We start from the raw sequence: 27,500 nt of genomic DNA on the forward strand, positions 1-27,500 counted from the left end.
CTGAAGAGAAGTGAAGGATTTTACAGTTGAGGAAGCCGGGCCACAAGCAGCTAGCCAGCCTCTTTGCCTAAGAAACTTGGGGCTCTAGAATTGTCCCTGGAATTATCCAGGTGCCTGAGAATCCTTCGGAGAGGTAGAGAGCTAACAGTCACGGTGCTAGGCTAGCCTCAGAACTGATTTGCCTGCTTCTGGCCCTTTATAAGCAAGGATCGATTGAAGAATCAGTCTTTGCAGTGTGTGGGGGGGGGGGTGGGGGGGGGGGCAAAAGTCCAGTCCACCACGCTTACATCGCAAGAAGCATCTCTATTACAAACTTCCTATCATTTAATAACTTCATGTTTGAGCTTTGTTGGGTCTGCTAAATTAACTGTTCTACCTAAAAGCTTTCCAAATTTAACAGCCGGCGAGTAGAAGGCATAATGTTTTCTCATCAAAGCAGTACTGAATTTTAACCAACTTAACCCCTTTAAGCCTCTCATAGCCCTGAAGTCTGTGGTGTGGTGGGTGCTGTCCACCCCAGCATCTGAGAAATGACCGGTCCCCTAAAGTTCTGCAGAACTTTCCTACCAGGGGCGTTCTCATGGCAAGACATCAGGTTTGAAAATTACCGTTCTTAAGTGTCTACTCTCTTAACACTTTTTTATATTAATCTGGAGAATGCCTGATGGGTTTTTTATTTATTTTTTTATTTTCCCTGCTGCTGAGATATTTTTCCCTTTCAACCACAGATGGAGTCTTACACAGTGTTTGTTTTGCTAGGGATTGTAGACTCCTGCCTTGCAGAACCTGTTTTAGAAAGCCACTAAATGGAGTTCTTGCTCAGACTTAAAATGCATGTTCAGGGCATGCAAATGAATTGTAGTCAAATTAAGCCCTGAAAAAAAAAAAAAAAGCCCTAAATATCCTGCTAATGAACAGGGCATTCAGGCGCTAAAGACATCCCATCATGATGGGATTATAAAGAACCTGCCTTTAATTATGACTCGTAAAAGGCACTTTCAGGTAGGAATAAAGAGGGTAACAGTTGTTCAATTAGAGGTGAACATTTGTCTAGGAGGTGCAAAGGCCTTTCTGTGATAAGACCCAGAAATCTTGTTTTTCTGCTAATGCGATTTCATACATTTTTGTTGCACCGTGAGCCGAGCAGCATTCCTGGTCCCGTTGCCTCGGATGGGAATTGTTCAGCGCCATGTCACACATAACTGTGGTTCAGTCTTCATGCAGAGCCGATCCCATAGGCAGGGGAGAGTGTCTGCCCAAGGCAGGCGCGCGCTGATTCATTCCCCTCTTCAGTCTTTGTCGCCAGCCTCGCATCCTTTTCACGTTTATTCATGAGCTCACTGCACCGGGGAAGAGAAAAATTTATTTGCATTATAACACTGCATTTAAAAGCTGTAAATTACATGGAGCTATAAATCCTGCCTTTTGGTAAACACTAACCTCATAAAATCTGCGGGTTTGTGTGCCCACGTGAGTGTGCAACCTTTGGGTTTGGGCTTCTGTTCTCTGTGTCTTCCAGCCCTTTGAGTTCCAGCATCCTGACAACACGCAGCTAGAGAAGTGGAAAGTTTGCTTCAGTCTGAGCACACAGGAAAGAGCATGGACTTGTTTAAAACAAGCAGGCATTGTGTGAGGACCAGGGTCCAGCCTCTCGGGTACCTCATATCCAGCTTTGCAGCTCTCGGATATTTGGAAAGCACTGTGCACCCAGATCTTTAAATCACTAAAATAGCCTTTACTGTTGGTCAAATATGTTCAGAAACTAAAAAGCTGATAATTTGAGGAGAGTCTAAAACAGTGGTTCTCAACCTTCCTAACACTGTAACCCTTTAATACAGTTCTTCATCTTGTGGTACCCCCATTCATAAAATTATTTGGGTTTCTACTTCATAACTAATTTTGCTACTGTTATGAATTGTAAATATCTGTATTTTTCAATGGTCTTAGGTGACCCCTGTGAAAGGATTGTTCGACCCCTCCCCTCCAAAGGATTGCAACTCACAGGTTGAGAAACACCGGTCTAAAAGCTTTTTGGGGGTTGGCTATACAAAAAGGTCACAATTCCTTGTCTCTTCTTTCATAAGGAAGAAAATCCTGAACACCGGTCACTCAGATATGCACCCAAACTTGAGCTTGCCGGTGACCCCTGTGTCCTCAGCATCCAGCAGCCCTGAGTCCAACTGCTATTCAGGGAATAGGTATTGACTGTTGTCTTACGTGTCTTTGAACTCCTGGAGTCAGGGGTGGAAGTTGACCTAAGGTGGGGCTAGCCTAAATGCTTACAGGTAAAGTATACATTGCATGTTGGAATTCACAAAGACTGCCTCTGCCTCCCAAGTGCCAGGATTATTTTTTAAAAATTCATCGCAGTCTAAAATATACATGATAAGATCAGGAAGAAGAAGGCCAGAAGGCCAATATTCTCTTTTGAATACAATGCTGTAATGTGAATCCTAATTGGTCTTAATAATAAAAACCCGGAGTCAGACATCAGGGTGAAAGCTGAAAGATCAGAAAAGCAGAGCAGCCACTAGAGAGACTTCTTACCTCTGCCTGAATCCTCAGACTGAAAGGGCCCAGCTCCTGTCTCCATCCCACCTTATCACTTCCTCTCTCCACCCAGCCATATCACTCCCTGTTTCCTGCTGGGATTAAAGTGTTGGGATTAAAGATGTGTGCCACCACTGCCTGGCCTCTAGTGGCTAGCTCCACATTTCGAGTTTCAGTCAAGACTTATCTGTGTTAAAAGCACAAAGTATCACCACACAATGCAATAACTAAATCCTTTAAAAAATCTTGCCCTGGGATACTTGTTACACAAGCCTAAGGACCTGAGTTAGTACCCCGAGTCCCCAAGCCCACTGTTAAAAAGATAGGTAAGAGAACTCCTGTGTGAGTAACTCCAGCAGTGTGCTGGGTTAGAGACTGGGATCGCTAGGGCTTGCTAGCTGCCAGCTTAGGTCCAGGTTCAGTGAGAAACTCTTCTCAAAGGAATGAAGTGGTAGAACAGGACACCTGATATCCTCCTTGACCTTCTCTGGGCACAGGCACGTGAGCCTGTCCACACACATTCACATATCACCCCTCCACGGAACACACACATACACACACACACACACGCACACGCACACGCACACGCACACGCACACGCACACACCTGTAGCTAATTAGATTATGTTCCACCTCCCACCCCCCAATCAAGCTGTCATAAAGCTGTTTGTCATTAGGAGCTGGGGGGTGGGGGAGAGGGCGGTAGAGCTCAGTCCACAGCCGATGCAGAGAGCTTCTATTAGCTGATCGTGTTGGAAAAGGCTTTTGTAAAACAAAGCCATCCCGACGGCACATTTGGCTCACACAATAAGCCCCCAAAGACCCTGCCCCGTCCTGTTCTCAGCATTTGCTCCTCTGTCTCTGCATTGGCTTCCCTTTTGCCATCTGAAGCCACTAGGCATGTTCCTGCCACAGGCCCTTTGCACTTGCTCTTCGGCCTTGAACTTTCTTCTTCATACGTCCCTGTGACAGGTATGCATATCCCCTTCAGGATTATACAGAGATACTGCCTTCCCAAGATACTATCCTGACTCCCACCCGTCAGTCTCCAACTTCCTTTTCTGAGGGATCTCTCCATGGAAAAGAACAAGGGAAGCACTTGTAGAGTGGATGGAATGCTATAGGGTGGTCTACAGAATAAATACAGCAAAACAGAACATCTGTGGTCCTTAGCCAGAGGAGGCGCTGTCAGACCCCAGGGAGTGCACATTCTCAGGACTTGATGGACAAAGACGGGCGTTTAATGTATTGAAGCAGAACCGTGTAACAAGAAAAGATAAATACACTGTGCTAACGTTTGTCACAGTTTCGTGGTTTGACTGTGTTGATCACTAAAAAGAGGATTCTTGGATTCTTGGGATGGGGCGTCCGTAAAGCCCTGGTTCGATCCTCAGCAGTGAATAAAATGGCCTGTAATCCCAGCATCTGGTAGATAAAGGGGGGGAAGACACGGGGGGGGGGGATGGAAGGGGATGGGGGAATGGGGGAGGATGGGGGACAGGGGACTACATGACCAGAGGTTCGAGATCTCCTTTGTCTACCTTTGAGGCCAGCCACAGGTACAGGAGACTCTGTCCCAAATAAACAGTGTTTCTTTCCATGTGAGAAGAGACTCCCACACTCTTGGGTGAAGGAACCTTACTTATACTGGATGTATGTTTAGAGGAGGAATGTCAAAGAAGACCTAGAGAGTGAGGTGGTATTGGTGGTAGTATTAAGGCCACTCCACATAGTTAAAAGGGAGGCTTATTTTGTGGGGTAACTTACAAGTGAAGGGATAGGGAGGTTACAGGTTCTGGGAAAGGTGTAGCACAGTCCAGCAGTGTTCTCTGGAGAACTCTGCTCGGTCTACCTCCAGCGTCCAGGATCCAGGGACCAAGAGATCCAGCCCATCCGGATCTCGGGTCTTCAGGGTCCTCTCTCGGCCCCGCCTTGTAGGTGTGACAGTTACCTAAGCCTCAATGGGGGTGGCACTTCCAGGTCAAAGCTGGAACAGCTACCCACTACAAGGTGGTCAGGAAAGACCTTCTCCTCCCAGGGGCTGGAACTCAGAGATCAGGAAAGGATGAGACTGTTCAGAACCTTTTGCTAAGCCGAGGAAGCAGGAAAGGGAGAGATTTGCCAACAGATTCCGGAGATGATACTGAGTTATGGGCCCTGTGTGTTTCTTGGAGAGGTGAACAGGACCAGAAACACACAGACTGCGAAGTTAGCTGAAGGCCAGAAGCGCCCCTTTCTTCCCAGCTGGGAGACTCCCAGCTACACAGCCAGCTTGGAGTGGGGGCCCCCAGAAGCCAGGTCCCAGATGGGATTCAGGCTAAAGCTGTTGTGGGCAAGCCCAGAGGAAAGGGTGACAATGGAGAGGGGCGCTGAGACTTTGGCAAGCATGTGGCTTCCTTCCTTCCTTCCTTCCTTCCTTCCTTCCTTCCTTCCTTCCTTCCTTCCTTCCTTCCTTCCTCTCTCCCTCCCTCCTTCCCTTCTTCCTTCCTTCCTTTTCTTCCTTTCTTTTTCTCTTCTTCCTTCTTTTCTTTCTTCCTTTCTTTCTCCTTCTTCCTTTTCCTTCTCCTTCTCTTTCTCCTCCTCCTTCTACTTCTTTGCCAAACTGAATATACTCTTAGATTGCCATTGTCTCCAAATAAGCAGAACTTGTAGATACCATATCACCCTGACTCCACAAGAAGTCTAGAGTCCTTCTATCCTTTTCCAAGAAGAAACTAGGACTACTTTCAACAGAATTTTGGAAATCCTACGTGGAGCAGGCTCTATAACGATTTTCTCGTCATCAGCTCGGGAGAGAGCATGAATTCAACCTTGAGGTTGAGTTGTTTGTGTTCTGTGCTGACTTTTCGTCATCTTTTAACGCCCGTATCAACTGCAAGCGGTTTTACTGAGAAGTAGGCTGGGACAGTGTGAAACCACAAGGACATCTGTTGATTATTATGAATGACAGAAGGGACTGAGTGTGCTGACAAATGCCAATGTGAGGCAGGGACACAGGGCTTCAGCTGGAGGCAGTGTTGGGCAATATACAGTACAAGGCTCTGGCTAACAGCAGAGAATCCCAAATCAGGGACTAAGCTGACTGGGACTTGGAAAGCGAAAACAGGTTTCACTTTAAGTTGTGAAGTTTGCCACAGGTTTCAATCGCATCATAAGATAGTTTTCCAACTACAGTGTTCTGTCATCTACACTAGTAAGAAATTTATGAACCTCTCTCTACAGGGCTTAGACTATGGGTGGGTATATTTTTCCTATGTACGTATGTATGTATGCATGTATGTATGTATCTATCTATCAATCTATCAATTTATCAATCTATCATCTATCTATCGTCTATCTATCATCTATCTATCTATCTAGCTAGCTATCATGTATCTATTATCTGATCAGTTGATTGATCTGTCCATCTTAGTTAATTTTTTGTTGTCATGATTAAATACTGTGACCAAAGGCAACTTACAGAAGGAAGAATTTACTTGGCTTCTCTGGGCCCTGGGTGCACTGTTTGATTTTCACTCCCTTCCTGTCTGGTTTAGATTTCATCTTGCTTGGTTAATAAGGATTTAGTAAGAGGATGAAAGACATCTTCTTCCTTGATAGATACACTATTTGGGTAGAAAAGAGAACTCCAGAGAAAGCTCTTCCTGCATTTGCAGATTCTCTAACACTTAGTTTGAAGCTCAAAACACATTTTGGAGTATCATTGAGTGCCAGTGCTAAACACTAATAAATTGTATACCTTTAAAGAGAGAGGGAAGGGAAGAGGGGAGAGAGAGCACGCACCATCAGTGGCCCTTTTTAAAAATTTGTTTTTATTTTTATTTTTTTTAAGACAGGGTTTCTCTGTGTAGTTTTGGTGCCTGTCCTGGATCTCGCTCTGTAGACCAGACTGGCCTTGAACTCACAGAGATGCACCTACTTCTGTCTCCCAAGTGTTGGGATTAAAGGTCTGCATTACCACTGTCAAGAACTGCTTTTGGAAAGGAAAGAGGTATGGGAGACTCTGGTTAAAAGTGTTTCTGGCCTTAAAAATTTTTTCATTCTTCAAATCTTTGGGGAGTTGTGGTCTAGCCTCTATTCCTAGACATATACACACTCACATTCAGAGAGAGAGAGAGAGAGAGAGAGAGAGAGAGAGAGAGAGAGAGAGAGACAGACAGACGGAAAATGTCCTCAAAGTAAGGCTTATCTGGACCCTATCTGACCTAGTCCCGCACCGGAACTGGTGTTCAGTAGACATTTAGTAAAAAATGCTGAGTGGATGGAAAAACACAGAGGAACAGGTGGCTCAGTTTGGCTCCATCATGGTGACCCCCATGGTTTCTACCCCTGTGCGTCTTTGAAACTTACGCTTCCTCCTCTGGAGGACTTTTAAAAAGAATCACTCATTTCTGGTACTCATCGGGTAGGAGAAGAGAACCAGCCACCATGAAAGACCCCTAAAGACTGGCGTCTTTCCTCTTGGCTCACTGCTGAGTCCCAGGAGTCCCTTGGTGTTTTGTGAACAAATGTAAATGTCATCTAGACATTTCCACCCATCAGTCTTTCAGCTGCTGCCTTTTTTTTTTTTTTTTTTTTATTTCAGTCTCCTCATCTGGGTCCTGAGTAGCCAAGCTGTCCTAACCCTGCCCTAACCAAATGTCTGCAGAGTTCGCTGGCAAGGGAGGCATCACACAGACACTTTCAGTTCCTTTCTCAGAGTTCCATCAAGACAAGCCCATCTCCTTCTTCATATAAAAATCCCCAGATCCTGGGGTCTTGATGGACCAGAAGGAGGAAACGGAGTGGGGGGTGGGGAGCAGCTTTGTTGAACAATGAGGCAGGGCTGAGGGCCCCTGGGAAGACTCAGGGAGCAGGGGTACCAGAAGAGCTGGGGTGCCCCTGTTAACTGTCTACCTGAACCAAGAAGTTCTTTCTTCTTTTTTCCTTTCTTTTTCTTTCTTTCTTCCTTCTTTCCTTCCTTCCTTCCTTCCTTCCTTCCTTCCTTCCTTCCTTCCTTCCTTCCTCCCTCCCTTCCTTCCTTCCTTCCTCCCTTTCTTTCTTTCCTCTCTTTCTTTCTTTCTTTCTTTCTTTCTTTCTTTCTTTCTTTCTTTCTTCTCTCTCTCTTCCTTCATTCCTCCCTCTGTCCATCTGTCTGTCTGTCTCTGTCTCCCCCTTCTCTCCCCTCATCCCTTCTTCCCTCCCTTCCATCCTTCCTTTCTAAAGATTTGTCTGGTTTTATTTTTTAATTTTAAGATTTATTTTACTCCATGTCTGTGGATATTTTGCCTGCCTGCATGTATGTGCACCGTGTTTGCGTGTCACAGATGGTTGGGAGCCACCATGTGGGTGCCGGAATTGGACCTGAGACCTCTGCAAGAGCAACAAGTGCTCTTAACCACTGAGTCATTTCTGCAGCCCAAGAGGGAGCTTCACAGCTAACACCTGTGAGGCCAGGGGACGAGATGAGTCCTGCCGACATGTCTCTCCTCCCATTTCCAATAAACTATAAAACAAAAATGAAAGGAGACAGCCTCTCTCTCCCAGGAGGCTTTGCAGTTTTGGATTTAGTCACATCTACTGGAGAGTAAGACCTGATTTCCAGTGTAAATTCCATTGTTAGCAGCAGCATCCTGGCAGGCGACATGAGAAGAAATTTTGCCCGCATCATCTCCAAGGTCTCTCTCCCTCTCAGTCTCAGCTGTCTCTGGCTGGGCTGCTCACTGACTGTAAGAGGAACAGTCGTCCTGGTGTGTGGGCACACATTTCTTAGATCTAAATTCAAGTCGTTCTCTAATGCTTACCAATTATAATAACCATCTGAAGCACAGGAAATTCTGTTCATAGTAGAATGCCTGGTAACCCTATATAAAGGCAAAAGTCCTGGATTAAAGTGTTTTCATTATTTCTGAAACTTCATACTGTAAAAATTCAGATTAATTTCTGAGCCTAGAACTAAATTTGCCAGTTGCTGACTTTAACATAATGACCATGTCTTCTTTGTCCATTGAAATTGCTTTGCCTAGATTGCATCTGAAGCAGTAATTTACCTATGGGGTTCCTGACATCTCCAATCAGTGTTTTCCTTTCTCTTTTGCTTTTTTCTTGTTGACAGGGACAGTTGGCATATTGTGACTTCTGTTAGAGCTGTGTCTTTGTGTTATTTTGAACAAACAGGCTGGGGAGCTTGAGTGTGGGTCTTGTATCCGACTCATCTTTACACCTTCACATCTAAAACAGCACCTTGCATTAAGTGAACCCTGACGTACGTTTGGTGGCTTGCATTCATCTGCCCTCTGGTGCATTGTACCAACTGTTCAGGCTTCTGCACATCCTCGATTCCTGGGATGCTCAGCTAATAGAGATTAAAACCCCACAGATTGCCGAGAGAAGATGAGACAAAACACACAGATTGGCTGAGTCTTGGAAAGGAGGTATTACAGATGGAATTGACATTGGCCGAACTCCAAACAACATAAAAATGTGGTAGAATTCATTAATTTTTACCTAGAAAATAAACAAAGATAATTTATCTTCCCATTTACTAATATATCTACTGCTTTTGTCCCAAGCAAGGGTAGAGGCTGGTGGGCCTCTCCGGTCATAGGTTAGAGCCATTTGATGGAGAAAGGCCAGTTGGAGCTTGCCTAAAAGGATTTAATACAGCCTGAGACTGCATACAGCATCACTCCATTTAGAAGAGTTCACTTGGGAAGGATATACTCTTTTCCCCCGCATGTAAGTACATATTTTTTATAGTGTACAGGACACATTTTGGTGTCGGGGGAGAGAACACTGACAGGGAATGTGTCTTACTGTCTGATGTCAGACACAGTCTTCCTTGCTTAGTGACCAAAGGGTCTAAAAAAAGGCTCTAGGCCACCAAGGCAGAATAGGCACTGAGTGTTTAATTCACTATTACTGTCTAGCATGGGGATTCATTCACCAATACGTAGCTCTCTGAGTAGTTAGGGGTGTCATCAAGAGATACTCCTGGAAGTAGATGAGATCTACATGAGCGGACTGGGTGTTGAGGGGGGTGGGTGATGGCAGAGGGCGAGGAGGGGGGGATGAGAACATAGGGAAATGGGAGGGTCAAGCTGGAACAGGGACAGAGTGGGAGGGGAGGGAGGGAGATACCATGATAGATGAGGACATCACGGGAATAGGAAGAGGCAGGGTGCTGGGGAGCTCTCAGGAATCCACAAGGATGACCCCACCTTGGTCTGCTGGCAGTGGTCCAGAGGGTGCCTGGACTAATCTACTCTGGTGACTGGTCTAGCAAATAACCTAGCTGTCATTAGAGACCCTTTGTCCAGTGACTGATGGAGGCAGATGCAGAGATCCATGGCCAGGCACCAGGCTGAGCTCTGGAAACCCAATTGATAAGAGAGAGGAGGGATTCTGCAGGCGGGCGGGGGGGGGGGGGGGGGGGAGGACGTCGAGATCATAATGGGAGGATGTGCAGAGATGACCAGCCATACTAGCGGAAGCCCATGAACTGTGGACTGGTGGCTGTGGAGCCCCCATGGGCCTGGACTAGGCCCTCTGGATACGGAAGATGGTTGTTTGGCTTGAACTGTTTGTGGGGGTGGGCACCCAGGCAAGGGGATCAGGACTCATCCCTGGTGCATGGGCAGGCTTCTGGGAATCGGTGCCTGTGGTGTGACGCCTTGCACAGCCTTGGTGCAGTGGGGAGGGGCTTGGACCTGCCTAGGCTCAGTGTGCTGGACTCTGCTGACTCCCCATGGGAGACCTTGATTTGGGGGATATGGGGATGCGGGGTGGCTTGGGAGAGAGGGCTGGGGGGGAAAGGGAGGAGGGGGGATCTGTGGGTGGTGTGTGGATTGAGTAGAAAATTTCTTAATAAAGAAAAATAAAAGAGAGAGAGAGAGAGAGAGAGAGAGAGAGAGAGAGAGAGAGAGAGAGAGAGAGAGAGATACTCCTGGAGGCAGGGCTTGAAGAAAGTGAAGACTTGCAGAGGGAGAGCATCCTTTCGAGAGGTTTCTACCCAGTGCCATACTGCACTGCATATACTAAAGTTGACATAATGTGTCATCAGGTTGCTAAGAAGCATTGTATATTTCCAAATGTTTCTAAAATACTATTTTCTACATGGGCTTGGAAAAAATAAAAAACTCAGGAACAAGTCATTGTAATTACAAACCACTCTGGTGCCTTTTGAAATGCGATTGGTGGTGGGGAGACACTGGTGTAGAGTGAAGAGAATGAAGATGGATCAAACAGGAGTTTGTCTTTTCAAAACCGGTGATGGTTCTACAGAAGACGGCCGTGTCCACACTAGTGTGGGATTTGTGTGGGCTGAATGTGGAATTTAGCCAGTTCCCGACTTCTGCGTGTACAAACTTTCTAGTCATTAACACAGTCACAAACTAGCTACCCTCCAGCAGATATGATGAGGTTTCTGTCTTTAAGGAGCTTCTAAGTATCTGTGGAAAAAGTTTGATGCCATGAAACAAATAACGTAAAGCACTGGGTGCCATGCTATAGGAAACTAAGTATTATGACGTCTTAGACACAAAGAAAAAGTTGGCACTGGGTTGCATAATAAGGTGTATCCTGGGCACACCTCCAGCACCATGACTGAATTGTGTGAGGTGTTTTCTGATATCACATGCTCCTTCCTTAGGCTTCCAGGAAGCTTTGTGTATCCCAAAAATTTTACAAAAATGTTGATTTCAATAGAGTGTGGGGTAAAGAGGGGATGGAAACTAGAGAGTTGTAACAATTTTATATATACAAATACAGTATATATATATATATTCTTAGTGTTTTTCTTTTTAGTATATACATATATATACATACACACATATACATGTATATGTATATGTATGTATATGTGTATGTCCTGGCTCATGATAAAAAAAAAGCAACCTGAAGTTAAATCAAGAATACATAAAATGATACAGTCAAGACTCTTGGTAAACCAAAGGCTGCTGTCAGCTGTCCATGGCATGCTATTTAACAGTAAAAGTGTTCTTTTTATAACTAGAAGGAATATTCTAAAATAATAATAAAAGGTAAGTTCATAAACCTGTACCATGGTTAGTCACTGTCACTATACAATAACTGAATGGGGCATATTTTTTTTATGACTGGCTGTGAAGCATGTTATTTCACCACAGACATACCATCATGTGTGGTGATGCTCATGATGTCATTAGATTACAGAAAATTCTCAGTTCCATTATAATATTATGGGAGCACTGTGATATGCATGGCTAATCAGTAGCTGAAACATTGTTGTATAGTGCGTGACTGTACAGCATAGCAGTAGATGACCCATGTACTCTTGACAGGCAGGGCTCCATGACATCTCCATTTCAGGACCAGGCAAGCATGACTTGGAGGCATAAGTAAGTAGCAGTTGCTTGTTGAACTGGCCAAGCTGTACTCAGCGTAGCCATGTTCCCTGATTGCTCACATTGGTGCCTTTTGGCATGAGTGTGGTGCACAACAACCCTCTGGCATCAGGTGTTCATGCCACATTGTCTCTTCTCTTCATTCATTAGTGTTTGGACCAAGTCAATTTTCAAAGAAGATTCAGGAAAGCTATAATAGGATCCAGTCTACCTCACCTTGTTTGGAAGTAACCAAGCATCACACATCTGTGCTGTCATCACGAGACTGTAGGGAGCTGAGGAAGACAAAACCATGCTAGCATCAAATCTTGGCTCTGCTACTTCATGGCTATTTGAAGTCTGAAATGTTATTTTGTCATGTTGTTAAATGTGTGTGCATTTAAAAAATTACATTTATTTTCTGCCTGCTTGCCTGCCTGTCTGTCTGTCTGTCCATCTGTCTGTCTGTCTGTCTCTCTCTGTGTCGGTCAGAGGACAGCATGTGGGAGTTGGTTCTCTCCTTGTATTATTTGGGATCAAATTCAGGTCACCAAACTCATCAGCGACTGCCCTTCCTTGCTGAACTATCATGCTAGAAAACCTAAGCATACTTTCTATACCTGGAAAAGAGAGAGAACCGAAATCTTTATCTTGACGTATTTATAAAGATGGAGTAACACATAAAGTCTTCCCCTTCTTGTGTGTGTTTGGGGATGTATGTATGCACTTGGGTATGTACTGCACACCTGTGGAGGTCAAAGGAAAATGGTCTGTTGGCCTTTTCTGTTACTCTCCATCTGATTTTTCCCAGTACAGGGTCTCTTACTGAACTGGGAGCTAGACTGGCAAGTAGCAAGCCCTGGTGTTCCTGTCTCTGTCCCCATAGCAATAGGATTACAGGCATATGATGTGTCCTGCAATATCCACATGACACATGACAGTTGTACCCAGCTGTTTATGTGGGTACAGCTCTTCCCATATCCTCTCTGCCTCCCTACCCACCCAACTTCATTCACTCTCTCAACAACAAAACAAGCAAACAACAACAACAAAAAACCACTAAGACACAAAAGCCAAAACAAAATAAATGAAACAAAGGATTCCCCTTGACACACATACAAAAAGTTGTGTTGGCCAATGTCTTCTGGGCATCAAGCCAGCCCCAGTGTGGTTTACACACCCAATGGCACTCCAGTGGAGAAAGCTGGTTTTTCCCTTTATCAGCAGTTATATCAATTACAAATAGCTTCTTGGCTAACGGTAGAACTTTGTGTCGACTTCCTCTTCTCAGTGCTGTGTCTCCATGCACGGCCTTGATAAAAAGAGATGGTCTGGGGAAGTGTGACTGCAGGCAAGGAGAGCGTGAGCTAATTGTAGAAGTTTGGCAAGGTCTGTTTGTCCAGAGTGGGCCGCATCCTCGTGTCTTCACAAGGACGACTTCTCCATTCCTCGGGGCAGAAGACACATTCTTCCATGAGGGTCATACAATAGTTTCAAGGCATGTCGGAAATTCTTTCTCAGTTTTTGGCAAGTCTAGGAAGCTCGAAGGGGTGTGGGAGTTCAGATAGGCTTTCCTGTCTCTGCTGTTTCTCCCACACCAAGGTCCCATGGTGGTAGTGTGCCCTGGAGTCTACCATTATTTTGGTCACTTTCCATGGGGATTTGAGAAAAGGGGAAGAGCAATAAAAAAATAGGAATGACAATGACTATATTCATCCTGTGCTGTCAGACAGATGTGTCCCAAGCGTCTCTCGTGCCTAGTATCTCGTGCCTAGTGTGTATGGGCGCCCATAGGTCACATTCTCAGTCTGCACTATCTCTTCAGGAATGTTTGTACAGTGAGTAGCCTTGAAAGATCTGGATAGCATTGTTCTTCAGAACAGAAAGTTGGTTTGCTTACAGCCCAGTCTAATAAACCCTCTGAAATAAAGGCTGAAAATTTTCCTTACAGCCCATTAAGGCAAGTTGGTTATTCTTAATCTCCAGATAACATGGCTAAGACACCACCCTACTCTCTTTGTGGCACTCACATGGGCTCCCCTTCATTACTCCCGTGTGGAGTCATGACCTACTGGACAAAAACATGCTCATGCTTCCGTGTTGTTCTGGGAGCAAGAAAATCTTGTCTGCAGTCCGACTTTGTGTCTTTATCCAGGAAGATGGTGCACTGAATTGCTAGCTTTTGTTTAGGGTAAAAACCTCCAATCTCTCACACTTCTTGATAGGGAGGACCTTGGGGCAGGTTTCCAAGCTGCAACAGGTTCATCATTAGGACCAGTGTGACTAACACACCCGGAGGTACCCACTGATCAGGTGGCAGGTGGTTTCCTTGCTGCTTGGTACATAGTGCTAAAAAGACTGAGATGTTTTTACCATTGCTGTACACACAGAATGAATATGAACCAAGTACTTACATAGGGGCTCCATAGTTGTATTAATAGTATGTGAACATTGAAAAACATAGAGACATAACTTAAGGTCTACTTAAATTCCAAGCCCCAATTGTTCCAACTCAAGTATTCACCTTCATTAAAAAAGAAAAAAAGAAATCAGCAGAACTGGGCCTTGTAAGGAATGTGGGTTTTTTTATTTAAGAAATATTTTTTATTCATTTTACATACCAATCACAGATTCCCCCTCTCATCCCTCCCTTCACTTGCCCCAGCCTCCCCCCCCCCATTCCCTCCTTCAAAAGGGTAAGGTCTCCCATGGGGAGTCAGCAAAGCCTGGTATATTCTGTTGAGGCACCAAGGCTGAGCAAGGTGTCCCACCATAGCTGATGGGATCCAGAAAGCCAGCTCATGCACCAGGGATAGATCCTGATCCCACTGCCAGGGTCCTCTCAAACAACTGTCTCCCATACGCAGAGGGACCAGTCCTGTCCCATGCAAGCTCTAAGCTCATGGGAACTCATCAACTATAGACCGACAGTTGTGGAGGAGTGTGCTTTTGGAGGTTACGCCCAGATCCCAGCTCCATCCCTCCTTTTCCATGAGGTGAATAGCCTTCTTGGCCATCACTTCACCACAGCCCAGAACCCATAGTATCAAAGACTGGAGACTGGAACCATGAGCCAAGACAAATCCTTCTTTAACTCATTCTCTTGGGTGTTTTGGTTGTAACCACACACAAGTTAACAATTCCACAACTTCAGGGAGTTTTAGAAGAATAAATACGTGCTTGTGAGTGGTGCCTAGCACAAAAGGCACTCTAAATAATGGTTATAACTATGCATGCACACTATTCACATCACAACTCGGAGAATAAGATTTAAAATAGCCATGATTAGATTTTTCTCTTGCCATTTAAAAAATGTTAAGTTGCTTGCACATAATTACAAGTGTGGCCCCTCCTTCAGGGTAGCTATGACTGTAGTCTATGTGGGGTGTTTGGACAAACTAAGCCATAGCTGATTTCTTTAACGCTCTCCTTTAACATGCTTTACTAAGAGAGGCTTGCATACTGTCCATCTTTTAGCTCATCATGCCATACTAATTCTGAGTCCAGCAAAACTTATAAGCTCTTTGTTAGCTATAAAGACTTAAAGAATGCTGGGCTTAGAGTTGAAGTAACCGTTTCCTAATTTTGTTTACAAGTCTTTTGTCAAGTTCCTTCTGTGTTTTGGATCATCTTTTGCTCTGGTTTTAGTGAGCAGATTAAGAATCAGCACATTTTCACTTATTTTAGGATTTGAGGAACCACGCTGGGTTTTTTTGTGGGTTCCTTTGTTGCTCCCACCTCTGTTTGGCAGCATAACTTCCTCTCTGAGTTTCACACGACAAAATCTATTTTCTAACAACGATTTCTTTCCCTTGGGTATTATACGTAATTCTGAATTTGTAGAACTCTACCAGATAAATGTAATAACTTGTAAGTTATTCTCTCAGTTATTTTGTGAATTTATAATCTCTGCATTAATCCACCCTTCACCACAGGCCTGGTGTGACAGTAGTAATGATCCATTGTTCACTTGAATGTGTATTTGTTCTGTGTCAAACATTTTGAAAACCACCTCTATTTAATGATGTTAGATTATACTTGAAGAATCCATCCATCCATCCATCCATCCACCTGTCTGTCCATCCATCCATCTGTCTATCTACCTACCTATCGATCGATATCTGCTTTTTTTGAGACAGGATCTCTCGTAGCCCAGATAAACTTGAAGTCAAGGATGATTTTGAATTTCTGATTCTCTTGCTTCTACCTCAGAACCCAGGTTCTGAGGTTATAGGATCTAATTATTTAGATTTCACATAACTATAAAAGCCGCTCAACCGTAACATTAAAGAATAAGGAATATTATGTTTTATGCTGGGTTAGGTCTAAGGTCACATATAATTATTGCTCAGTGGATCTCAACCTGTTGGTTTTGACTCTTTTGGGAGCCGAACAACCTTCTCACAGGGTTGCCTAAGACTATAGGAAAACACAGATGTCTATATTATGATTCATAACAGTAGCAAAATTACAGTTATGAAGCAGTAACAAAAATAATTTTAAGGCTGGGGGTCACCATAGCTGCATTAAAGGGTGGCAGCCTTAGAAAGGTTTAGAACCACTACACTAAACCGAAGTCCAGAAACTCAGATTACATGACAAAGTTTAACTCTGTTTGTACAGGGAACAAGGATTAAAGCATTAATTTTTATTTTGAGACAGGGTTTCTCTGTGTGTTTTTGGTGCCTGTCCTGGAACTCACTCTGTAGCCCAGGCTGGCCTCAACTCACAGAGATCCGCCTGCCTCTGCCTCCCGAGTGCTGGGATTAAAGGCGTGAGCCACCACAGCCGGCTAATATTTTAATATAGTATAGTATAGTATAATATAATATAATATAATATAATATAATATATCTTTCATATTTATTAGGAAAAAACACAGGAAGTTGCATTTTAAACAATTTCTTGACATTTTAATGACATAAAAATGAATTTAGCCAGCTATTAAGCCCATAGGAACAGGACTGTGTGGTTTAAAGAGTACGTCTTGTCTTTATTTGTGTTGCAAGGGGCTGGGGAGATGGCTGGGTGGGTAAACCACTTGCTCACAAGCATGGAGGTCTGATATGCCCACATAAAGAAGCCAGGCACAGCAACAGTGCACGTTTATACCGGCAGGAAGGGAAAGGTGGGGCAAAGCCAATCAGCTCCTGAGAGCTTGCTGCCTAGCCAGTCTGACTCACTCAGTGAACTCCATGTTGAGTGGGAGACCCTGTCTCAAAAAGTAAACTAGAAACTATAGAGGGAGGTTGCCATGCTGCTGACGTCTGGCTATCATATGCATACACATACACAAACATGTACCCACACATACATCATATACATACACAATATTGACCTATAAAAAAAAGGACCACACATAGGTATCATTTCCATAGATCCCATATGCCCTTCTATAACCCAAGTGGTAAGCTATGGTACTAATTGGGTCTTTTTTACTGTGATGGGCTTTGAAAATCATCCAGTCTTATGACCTGGTTTTTTTTGTTTTGTTTTGTTTTGTTTTGTTTTTTGTTTTTTGTTTTTCGAGACAGGGTTTCTCTGTGTAGCTTTGCGCCTTTCCTGGAACTCACTTGGTAGCCCAGGCCGGCCTCGAACTCACAGAAATCCACCTGGCTCTGCCTCCCGAGTGCTGGGATTAAAGGCGTGCGCCACCACCGCCCGGCTATGACCTGGTTTTATAGATAGTGAAACAAAGTCCTCCCTGCAAATAAAATAAAGTCATTAAAGAAGCCATTCAAAACAAACTAACCATCAAAGTCATACAGAAATAGGAGAAACAGGGTAAACTCGTACTGCCGGGAAAGCTCTTTCTCCATAATTAATTTTGAAAATCCCATGTCTAATCTGGAACTAAATATATCCTGTAGAAGAAAATTCCTTGACTAGCATGGATAATGCTTCTTAATACCCCACAACCTTTTCCATCAGAAGTGGCATTCTTGAGTGTAATATCCTCTTTTCATGCAAATTAAGCTTATTTCTACATGCTAGGTAGGTGCTTAATAGAGATAGATGACAGCCTCTTTTGCACTTACACTCACATACGTGTGTAGTAAAGCATTTTGCGCTCTCCTATTCCACACTGAGTTCTTTCCCTCTTCTGGAGAACCTTAAGCTTTTAACTTTGAAATCCATCCCTACCTCTCATTCCCACCGTCTAACCCAGAAATCGGGGCGTTTGGGTTCAATCCTCCATATTTTTACCATTCTCTTCAATGAACCACTAAAGTGTCTTTGTTTTTTAGTTCCGCCAACACTCTCACATCTCTAAACCTCAGTGTCTTGACTCTAACGCACACCATAAATCACGGCACTCTGAGAACCTCGCGTCAGACTCAGCGATTACTGTGGCTCAGCGGCCCTGAGCCTCGACTGTTCAACTGAACATTTATGCTGTGGCTTGGTGTGAAGGAAAGCGCCTTCCGCTGACCCTTCAGCAAAGCTGATGATGAAGACTGTGGAGAGGTAAGGCTGTCTCAGGTTCCGACCCTAGTGACCATTTCTCTTGAGTTATCCTTCATCCTCTCAACAGCGGTTCCTTTTCACCTTTGCGTCTGAGCTGACATCCTTATGACTTCTAGGTGGAACCTTTGGAAGGCATGAACTTAACAGACCGCTGGCTTCCACCAACCCAAAAGCTAATAATATCATTGGATAGCATCTGAGGCCTGCTACAGGGGGTCCCCCCTCTTGGCTGTAACCTGCTTATTCAATGTTTGCACCAATGCATTTGAAAAGGGTCTTAATTTGTAATCCTCTACTTCCGTAAAAGCATCAGGAAATTGCTACCTCATTGGATCATGGTTTTTGGAGAAACTGAAATCCTGGACCATGATCACTCAGAGTAAGCCATCCCTTTTGTTTCTTTGAGGTGAGAGCTGTTGACCTCATGGGCAGTAACATGAAGGGCTACGGGAGCAACGGTGAGGAATGGCACGAGGTTGGCCTTGGTGTCCATACACTTGCACACCTTTGGTGTCCACACACATGCACACCTGCTGGTCTGAGACTGATGGACATTAACTGGCCAGTAGCTGTCATTATCTCCATTCCACCTCTGTACGTTCCTGACCCATGCTGGGTTTCTTTAGTCTTTCTGTCTTCCTCTCCTCACTCTCATTTACTAACTTTTTAAGACGTGTTGCACCTAATGCACACTCCAAGTGTGGGCTTGCTTTCCCAGTCCTTCATGTTATTGATTAAAAACACAGTCAAGGTTAATCTCACTTGCTAGAGGTACACTTTGGCTCAACATTCACATAGAATCTGTCCTTTATCCATTTCTAAAACATAAAAATGAAGTCTCCCTTACTAAATTTTATATTTCAGGCCCAGACACCATTGCCACAGACAGAATTAGGATATACTGTTTTCAAACAGTATATTCTTTGTGAACATATTCTCAGCTCCTGGAAACTCAAAACCAAACCTGGGCATTCTTCTCTTTGATGAGTCTTGAATATGACAGATATGTTTGTAGTAGTGTAAATTCTAAGGAAATATAGAATGCACTTTTGAATACAGATAGAGATTGTCACTACAAACATTAAGAGAAAAAAATCACAGTGTTCTGGCTAGTTTTATGTCAACTTAATACAAGCTAAAGTCATCAGAGAAGAGAGAACCTCAATTAAGAAAATGCTTCTATTAGGTGGGACTTGTAGGCAAGCCTGTAGGACATTTTCTTAATTAGTGATTGACAGGGGAGGACCCAGCCCATTGTGGATGGTACCATCCCTGGGCTGGTGGTCCTGAGTTCTAGAAGAAAACAGGTTGAGCAAGCCATGAGGAGCAAGCCAGTAAGCAGCACCCCTCCATGGCCTCTGCATCAGCTCCTGCCTCCAGGTTCCTACCCTGTTTGATTTCCTGTGGTGAACTCCTTCAATGATGAACAGTAATGTGCAAGTAAAAGCCAAATAAACCCTTTCCTCTCCAACCTGCTTTGGTCATGGTGTCTCATCATAGCAATAGTAACCTTAATTAAGATACACTGTATCTTCCAAGAATGTAGGCTGGGTAGAGGAAGTTAGTGTTGAGATTCTAGTTTGTTAGAAGGACTTGATGAGCTAATAAGGAAACACTGCCTTGGGAGCCTCCGTCTGTTAGCTTAGGCTCAGGTCTGACCTCTGGGCCAGGGCTTTTGGTCTGACCCTCCAGTGCTTGGTATTTGTGACACAAGCAAGTGATACACTTTCTGTGCCTCAGTTTCCTCCATTGTAAACCATAGACAACACGTTATATAAATGCACTCATGATTTTAATGTAGTAGCAACAACAGTGTGCACATTGTAGGGTTGTTATGGCAGCTGCTTGATGCGTGTAAATCACTTAGAACCATGTGGGGCACATGCTGAGTTCCATAAAGCATTATTTCTGCTTTTGAATTTCGTCCACTTTACACTGGGATGGGGGAACACTTGTTTGTACTTAGGGGTTGGACTCGGAAATCAAGGAACAGTTTGAGACTGGGTTCTAAACAGGTGGAACTCACCAACCCAGTTCCTCCAGGTGCCTCACGCCACCCCCACCGCAACCTCTTGAGGATGCTGCCCTCTGGTGGTCATTCCCTGCGGCTTTCCCCCGCTCTGCCAGTCTCCGTCAGGGCCAGAATTTTCTTTGTCTTCACCTTTAATCTACAGGTTAATTCAGCAGCAGCTACAGTATTCCCCCAGAAGCGTTACTCAAAACATAGTGTGTAAATCGCAGGTGTACATCGCAGGTGTGGATTTTGACTATGCGAGTGACAGCTGAATTTATACTTTTTGTATGAATGGTTAGAGATGATGAGAAAATAATGTGTCCACTTAAAATATGTATTGTCGAGGTCTTTTTAATTGATCCATTTGAAAAATGAGGTAAGTACCTGAGGATTCAGACAGAGTCTTTTTTTAGTGCAGATTTAAGCATTTATTTTAAAAAATCATCTTTATGAGCTCTAGGATAAGTATTATAATGCATATCAAAATACAAATCTTGTACATTAAAATTTCATGACTTTGATAAAATTTTCAGAATTAAGGAGATACAAGTTACAGCCCTCACACTTATAACTTCTGCATGTGTACGCTCCATTTGATATCACTGATCATGTTTTTCATCTAGTAATCCGTACTCCGCATCCTAGCAACCTATATCTTATTTCTTCAGGAATCTCCCATAAAATACATTTATTTTCAAGAGACATTATGGAAAAACTTCTCCCTAAAACTCTGGCAAACTTCCAGGACTCTGGAAGACACGCTGATGAGGGCAGATCACCTCTGTCCGGCGAACTGTTAACACAATTCCCAGCACCAAGAAGGCAACATCAGAAGATCAGTGACCGATTTTTTTTTTTTTAAACACATTTGTTACCGTTTCTGCTGGAGAATAAAGAATGAGTCTGAACTCCCGGCGCTCGGCCGGCTGGAAGCCCCATCATTCTCTCCACGCTTCCGCTGTCATTCCCATTGTGGGCAGAACATTATTCAAACCACAGGCTCCAGACTCCCAGGTAACTGCAGCCAGCAGGAAGCTCTGTTTGATATCAAGTGTGTGCTTTATCGACCTTTTTGTTGTGATGGGAAGAAATGAACCAACTTTACTTTTATCTTGCCCCGTTGTAACATTCCCCAGTAGGTGAAGATTTTTTTGGAGCGCTGTGGCCGACCTCTTTGATAGATGCTGAATTTGTGATCATAAATTTTCTATAATAATAATTTTTTAAAAAATCAATTTTTTTTTAATCTGTCCATCCTAACATGAAGTCTTATGTGGTCATGCTATTAAAGGTAATTTAAAATTCTGCATATAGGAATCTCCACATGGAAAATACCAACTTTTTTTTCTAGATGCTGAGAGCCAGCAGCCTGTCTGTCTGCTCTGAGATGGAGGCTCACATTTACCAGAGCAATCGTGAGCTCTGGAGTCAACCATACAGACTTTGAACTGAACACAGTCTCCATGTCTTAGCATATTAGAAACACACACACAAAATAGGAAAAGGAAGCATTCCTCTTTCCTCTGCCAGCCCTTGATTTTCAGTGAGCAAGCTAGGGGTGTTCGTATTTGGGGGTTTATTAACAAATATGCCCTCATATTCATTTTGCTCTTATGTGTGTGATTAAACTGCATTAAATCTACCTTTTTTTTAAAAAATATAAATTCCCTTGTGACATTTTATTTGGATTCAGTATTGCTTTATAAAGAGAGCTCAGACTTGAGCATGATATAGACACTGAGCAGAACCTGGCCTTAGAGCAATCGCAAACTCCTGCCCATCTTGTTCCTACTCTCCGTGGTGCCTGCTCTGTTTTGGATGGCTCTTGTTCCAGCTCCTTAAGAATTCCAGTCATTTAGGAAAAGAATATTCTCCATTGAGAGAAGAAAACCACAACTCAAAAACGTACTATGTATTTTAGCCCAATATTTAACTTTTAACAGTATTTTGTGTGTGTGTGATTTAAGAGTCACGGATACTTGGAAAGCTAATCATTTCCTTTATACCAGCCTTTAGAGACATCACGTGTATTTAAATACCTAATTTCCCATCCTAGGACCACTGCAATTATCTCATAATTCTGAATGAATGCGCCAAGCAAATTTCTTCTATCTGTCATTATTGCCAGCCCATTTCCAGAATGCCACCAGAAGGGGCCAATACGACGGAGGACGAGCGTCCTCCTCAGTCGATTTTTCTTTTAAAATGCAGCTGACACTTTGAGCTGGAGAGTTCTTTGTTGGAGGCAGCTGCTGTGTGCATTGTAGGATGTTTACAGCATCCTTGGCCACTACACACCAGATGCTAGCGACATGTTCTTCCTCATTGTCTCCAGACACTGCCACATGCTCACAGAGGCAATAAATGTCCACTTCCTAGCAGAACAGGTTTATTGATTTATTTATTGGGTTTCACTCTAGCCTAGGCCAGCCTGGAACTCTTGGCAAGTCTCTTGCCTCAGCCTCCTGAGTGTTGTGAGCCATTATGGCCAGCATCCATAATTAGTATTAATAATATTAATATTTCAAACCAGGAGTATGCCCACCCAATAGCTTTTCTTCCTGTTAGCTCCAGTCAGGATTTTGGCATTTTTTTTTTTTTTGGCATGGCTTCCAATCCCAGTTGTAGTCATAAGCTATATGTCTTCATTATTATTTTTTTATTTCTTTTTCCACTCACACCTGGTTACTCCTGCACTATTCTTCCCAATCAATATCTATGTTTTTGACTAATTTTCACCTTAGTGGCCATCAAGGGACACGCAGTGGCTGAGTGCGGTGAGGGTAAAGAGCATGGCATGGAGAGACCAATGGCCAGCAGGCCAGTGTCTGAATTCTGACACCTTTACCTGACTGTAAGGCAGTTCACCCTTAAAAGATGACCACACCTGCTTTACAGGTGTTATATGTAAGGGCCAAAAAGTATGCTACTTTTTCTCCCTTATTATAAAGGTCATGGCCAGTATTCCTGCCACAAAAACATAGGTGAAGAAGAGAAAAGCACAATGACCCAAAGCAAGGACCTTCAGAAATGAAAATTAAATGGACCAGGGAGAATTGTCCATTTTCATGTGGGGTTGGTGAAGACTGGACAGCCATGTGGCAATGTGACTAGACAGGACAATGTGATGGTCCAGTGTGATCTGAGGTGGAAAGCCAGCGAGACCTGTGCCTCGGGTTCTCTTGGACTTCTCTGCACAGAATTTCTTTCTCCGAGATGCAGGACAGGAGTCTTCGGGATTGAGGGACCAAAAGCAGAAGGGAAGGATTACCCTTCTAGGTTTTGTGGCTGGCTTTAGAGAAGGGGTCTAGATTCTGTGATCTCTCTTGGGGAAGAGAAACTCTGCTTCCCATGACTTGGTTTGTGGAAGGACAGAGAACAGATGAGGGAATGAGAGACCTTGCTTCTGACGTCTTCCGATGTCCTCCTGTTCAAAGCACTCGGGACACCAGGTTTCTGCCCTTTGAGGTATTGTGTTCTAACTTGCAGAATCACAAACAGAATGGCATCAAGAGGAAACCTACTTGGAGATCACTTTTGTGGTCGGTGGTGTTCTGAGGTTGTCTACCTACAGATTCCCGAGAGTCCAGGTCCCCATTTCCACATAAGGAAACTATAGTTCTGAGAATAGAATCCTCTCTGAAAGTCTACAGGAGGTGAGAAGAGGGAGGATTATATATGCCTTTAAGGTACCAAATGCATTTCTCACAGCTTCTGAACCAAGACAGGATCTCAACTGATATGTGTTCCCTTTTTTCTCAGGACGAAAGCTGTACCATCTCCAATTTCTACTCTATCAAAAGACAAACCTAACATTTTTAACCATGGCCACAAGAACCCAAAGGCTTCCATGATTTCAGAGCTATCCCTGGAGTCCTGTTCCTTCTTATTTTCTTGTTAAGGATCATGCCGACTTTTGTTGATTGGGAGAATCATTGGACAGGAACTGGTGAAGTGTGTTTGGGAAAGGACATCCTTTTTGTGTTTTTCAACTACTCTCTTTCATCTTGGGTTTATTTATATTAGTATTTTATGTGTAATCACTGGCTGTGCAAAAGCTGGACATAAACTTCCAGCATAGCTAATGTTTGAAAGAAAAGGGTAAAAGCCACATTAAGACTTAAAGCAGACAATTTTTTTCAAACTAAAAAAAAAGAGTATCAGCACTGAGCAGAGGAAGGTGGAATGGAATCCTCAGCAGCAGCAAAGGATGGAGCCCAGTAGAAGGAGGGTGGACTTACCTAAGGGGCAGGGTGGAGGCCAAATTTTCTACTAGCTCCCCATCTTGATTCTCCTTTTCTCTGTGGTTTTTTGCCTTTAAGAATTAAAATTGACTTTTTTTGTTGTTGTTGTTGTTGTTGTTTTGTTTTTTGAGACAGGGTTTCTCTGTGTAGCTTTGCGCCTTTCCTGGAACTCACTTTGTAGCCCAGGCTGGCCTCGAACTCACAGAGATCCGCCTGGCTCTGCCTCTCGAGTGCTGGGATTAAAGGCATGCGCCACCACCGCCCGGCTAAAATTGACTTTTAAAGTCACATAATCCCCAAGGCATTTTTATATTCTTCAAAGGCTACGGGGCATGTTGTTATAGAGGAAATGTTTATAGGGGAGGAAAGAGCTGACAAAAGTGAATGTACTTGATCTACTCTTGGTGTGCAGGGTTGTGGGCTCACAGTGTGCCTACCCCAGCTCACTGACACTCAGATACACACTCTATTGGACACCACCGAGTTCCTGGGACTGTGCATGAGAACGTTAGACTACAGGAAGCACATTTGAGTGGGATGCCCAGGGAAGCCCAGCTGGCTTCTAATACTCACTGACTCTACACCAAATCACACAGAAGGCCACTGGCCACGAGACCAGGATCTCAGATGTTCTCGGGGTTGTGTTATGTACAAGACCATGGTCTGGCAGTTTTCACACTTGTTCCGGTGGCTTCTGGAAGTGCTTCCTGGGGTCTTGATTACAGAGATGGCAGCAGAGGTCCTCCCAGGTAACTTTTACAGCTACCTAGTGTATTTTATTTTAAACCTGTCACCTGCAGCTTATCCACTTCTTAGAGGACTGTCTCTGTGTGGCAACATTCGTGATTGATCATATATCCACTACAAAGAACAAAAGGCCAAGATACCAAGTGGTAAGCACCCCTAGAACGTGGAGGCCATGTATGGTGAGGGATGCTTGACTGCTTTTCTAGTAAAGTTCTACTCTGTGGTGATGCTCGTTGTCAATGTGTGGGCAGAGTTAGGACGATGTCATTTACACCCGTAACTATGGAGACCAAAATTTTGTACCATGGAGAACAAGAGAAGGGATGTGTGAAATAGGAGAGGGAATGTGTGAAACATTAAAATGACAAACTGAGCTTGGGTGTATGTTATGCAATAAATAAGTAAATAAACACGAATTTTATTATACTGTGATTTAGCCAAATGAAATAGAGCTCAACTTTCCAGGAAAGATTTTAAAAATGTTATAGAAAACCACTTCATAAATGTAAAATTACACTTGTACACTTTAAATGATTTTTCCCCCAGTAAATGTTAATGACTGTTGTTTGTGTTTTTAACTATCATTTATTTATTTTGAATTTTAGTAGCTGCAAATGGAAATTCACTGTCCAAGTTCAAAAAGTTCTGAAGCACTGGCTTTAACTTCAGGCTAAACTGATCACTAGCAATGATGTTTCCGACAAGGCACAGAAGAAGGTTTTTGATTAGCTTCCAACTAAAAGTCTGACTCGAGTGATTAGTATTTAGAGATCAATCCTGAAGCTAAGCAGATCAATATCGACCACGCCTTTTCTCATTTCACATCTGTGCTTCTGAAGCCTCATGCATCAAGTGGAGATTTGTATTTCCAGTCTCAGCAGTGACTGGACTCTGACAAAGATGTGGCTGATATTCAAGTGCAGTGGTTTTTTTTTTTTTCCTGCATTCTAATATGATCTCAGAAAATGAGGAGTGTCGGGGAGGCTGTGAGAGTCTGGGGATGTCCAGGGTGATGGCTTGCACACACTCTGAGGCTGATTAACAGCTTGACCGGACAGCCCTGGGCACCCACGGAGAGTGGCCCTGGCCACAGCTCTTGGGCAGGAGAAGTGGCTTTTTCTAAAAACCGACAACCTTCGACCCACGGTCTTCATCTGGGCCCATCAGGTCAACTGTTGTTCTACAGAACATCAGCCATTGTCTTTCCCCTGTGTCAGGAGCCTCTTGAAACATTATATGAGGATAATTAAGTAGTGAATAAGGGTCAGTGTGGACAAATAAATCAAACTGATAGTTTGAACACAGACTGATTGAGCAAAAACAAGGACTTGTGCCACGCCTGTCACCGTGGTGCTCGATGGCTCCTGACTTTGTGAACACTACATCCAGAGGCAGCAAGTGGAAACGCTTTGTGTGGGATCAAAAGCTGAGCAAAGAGACATGGGATTTAATTGTTCAGCTTTATTTTTGAGATAAAGACACGCAGCGCCTCCATTTAGTTGACTTTAATGGAGCACAGAACCAAACTCCCTCTTTAGCATGCTAATTGACTTAGAAGATGCTCCCCTCTTGTGTAACAGAGATGCAAGAAATGCCAGGAGCACCATCAGACTGTGGGGGAAAAGTTCAGAGTTAAGAAATGTGACAGGAAGTTAAGTCGTTGCTTCTGACTTGAGGGAGGTAACAGTAAAATACAACAAACACGCTATAATCTTAAACGGACTTTAGTTCACTTATTGTAAATTAGTGCCAGTACTTAAGTAACAAGAAGCCATGGAGATCAAAGTTATGAGCTGTATGAGCTGGAAAGACATATTGTGTTAGGCAGGGAGGCAGCCTGTGTGTGTGTGTGTGTGTGTGTGTGTGTGTGTGTGTGTGTGTGTGAGAGAGAGAGAGAGAGAGAGAGAGAGAGAGAGAGAGAGAGAGAGAGAGAGAGAGAGCTCCTAGAAAGGCTACTGGAATTTATTCTAAAAATTGGTTCTACAAGGGAAAAAAATATATCAGAAAAGAAATGCAGAGAGGAAAAGGCTAGAAAGAACAAAGAGGAGCTGTATTTTAACAACAAGCATGCATCGTGGGTGTTTGATTTGTTTGCTGGAATTGAAGATTCCTGAGGATCGCAATTTCACTTCGCCG

Source organism: Peromyscus eremicus, chromosome 8b, assembly GCF_949786415.1.
Source record: "Peromyscus eremicus chromosome 8b, PerEre_H2_v1, whole genome shotgun sequence".
NCBI lineage: Eukaryota > Metazoa > Chordata > Mammalia > Rodentia > Cricetidae > Peromyscus > Peromyscus eremicus.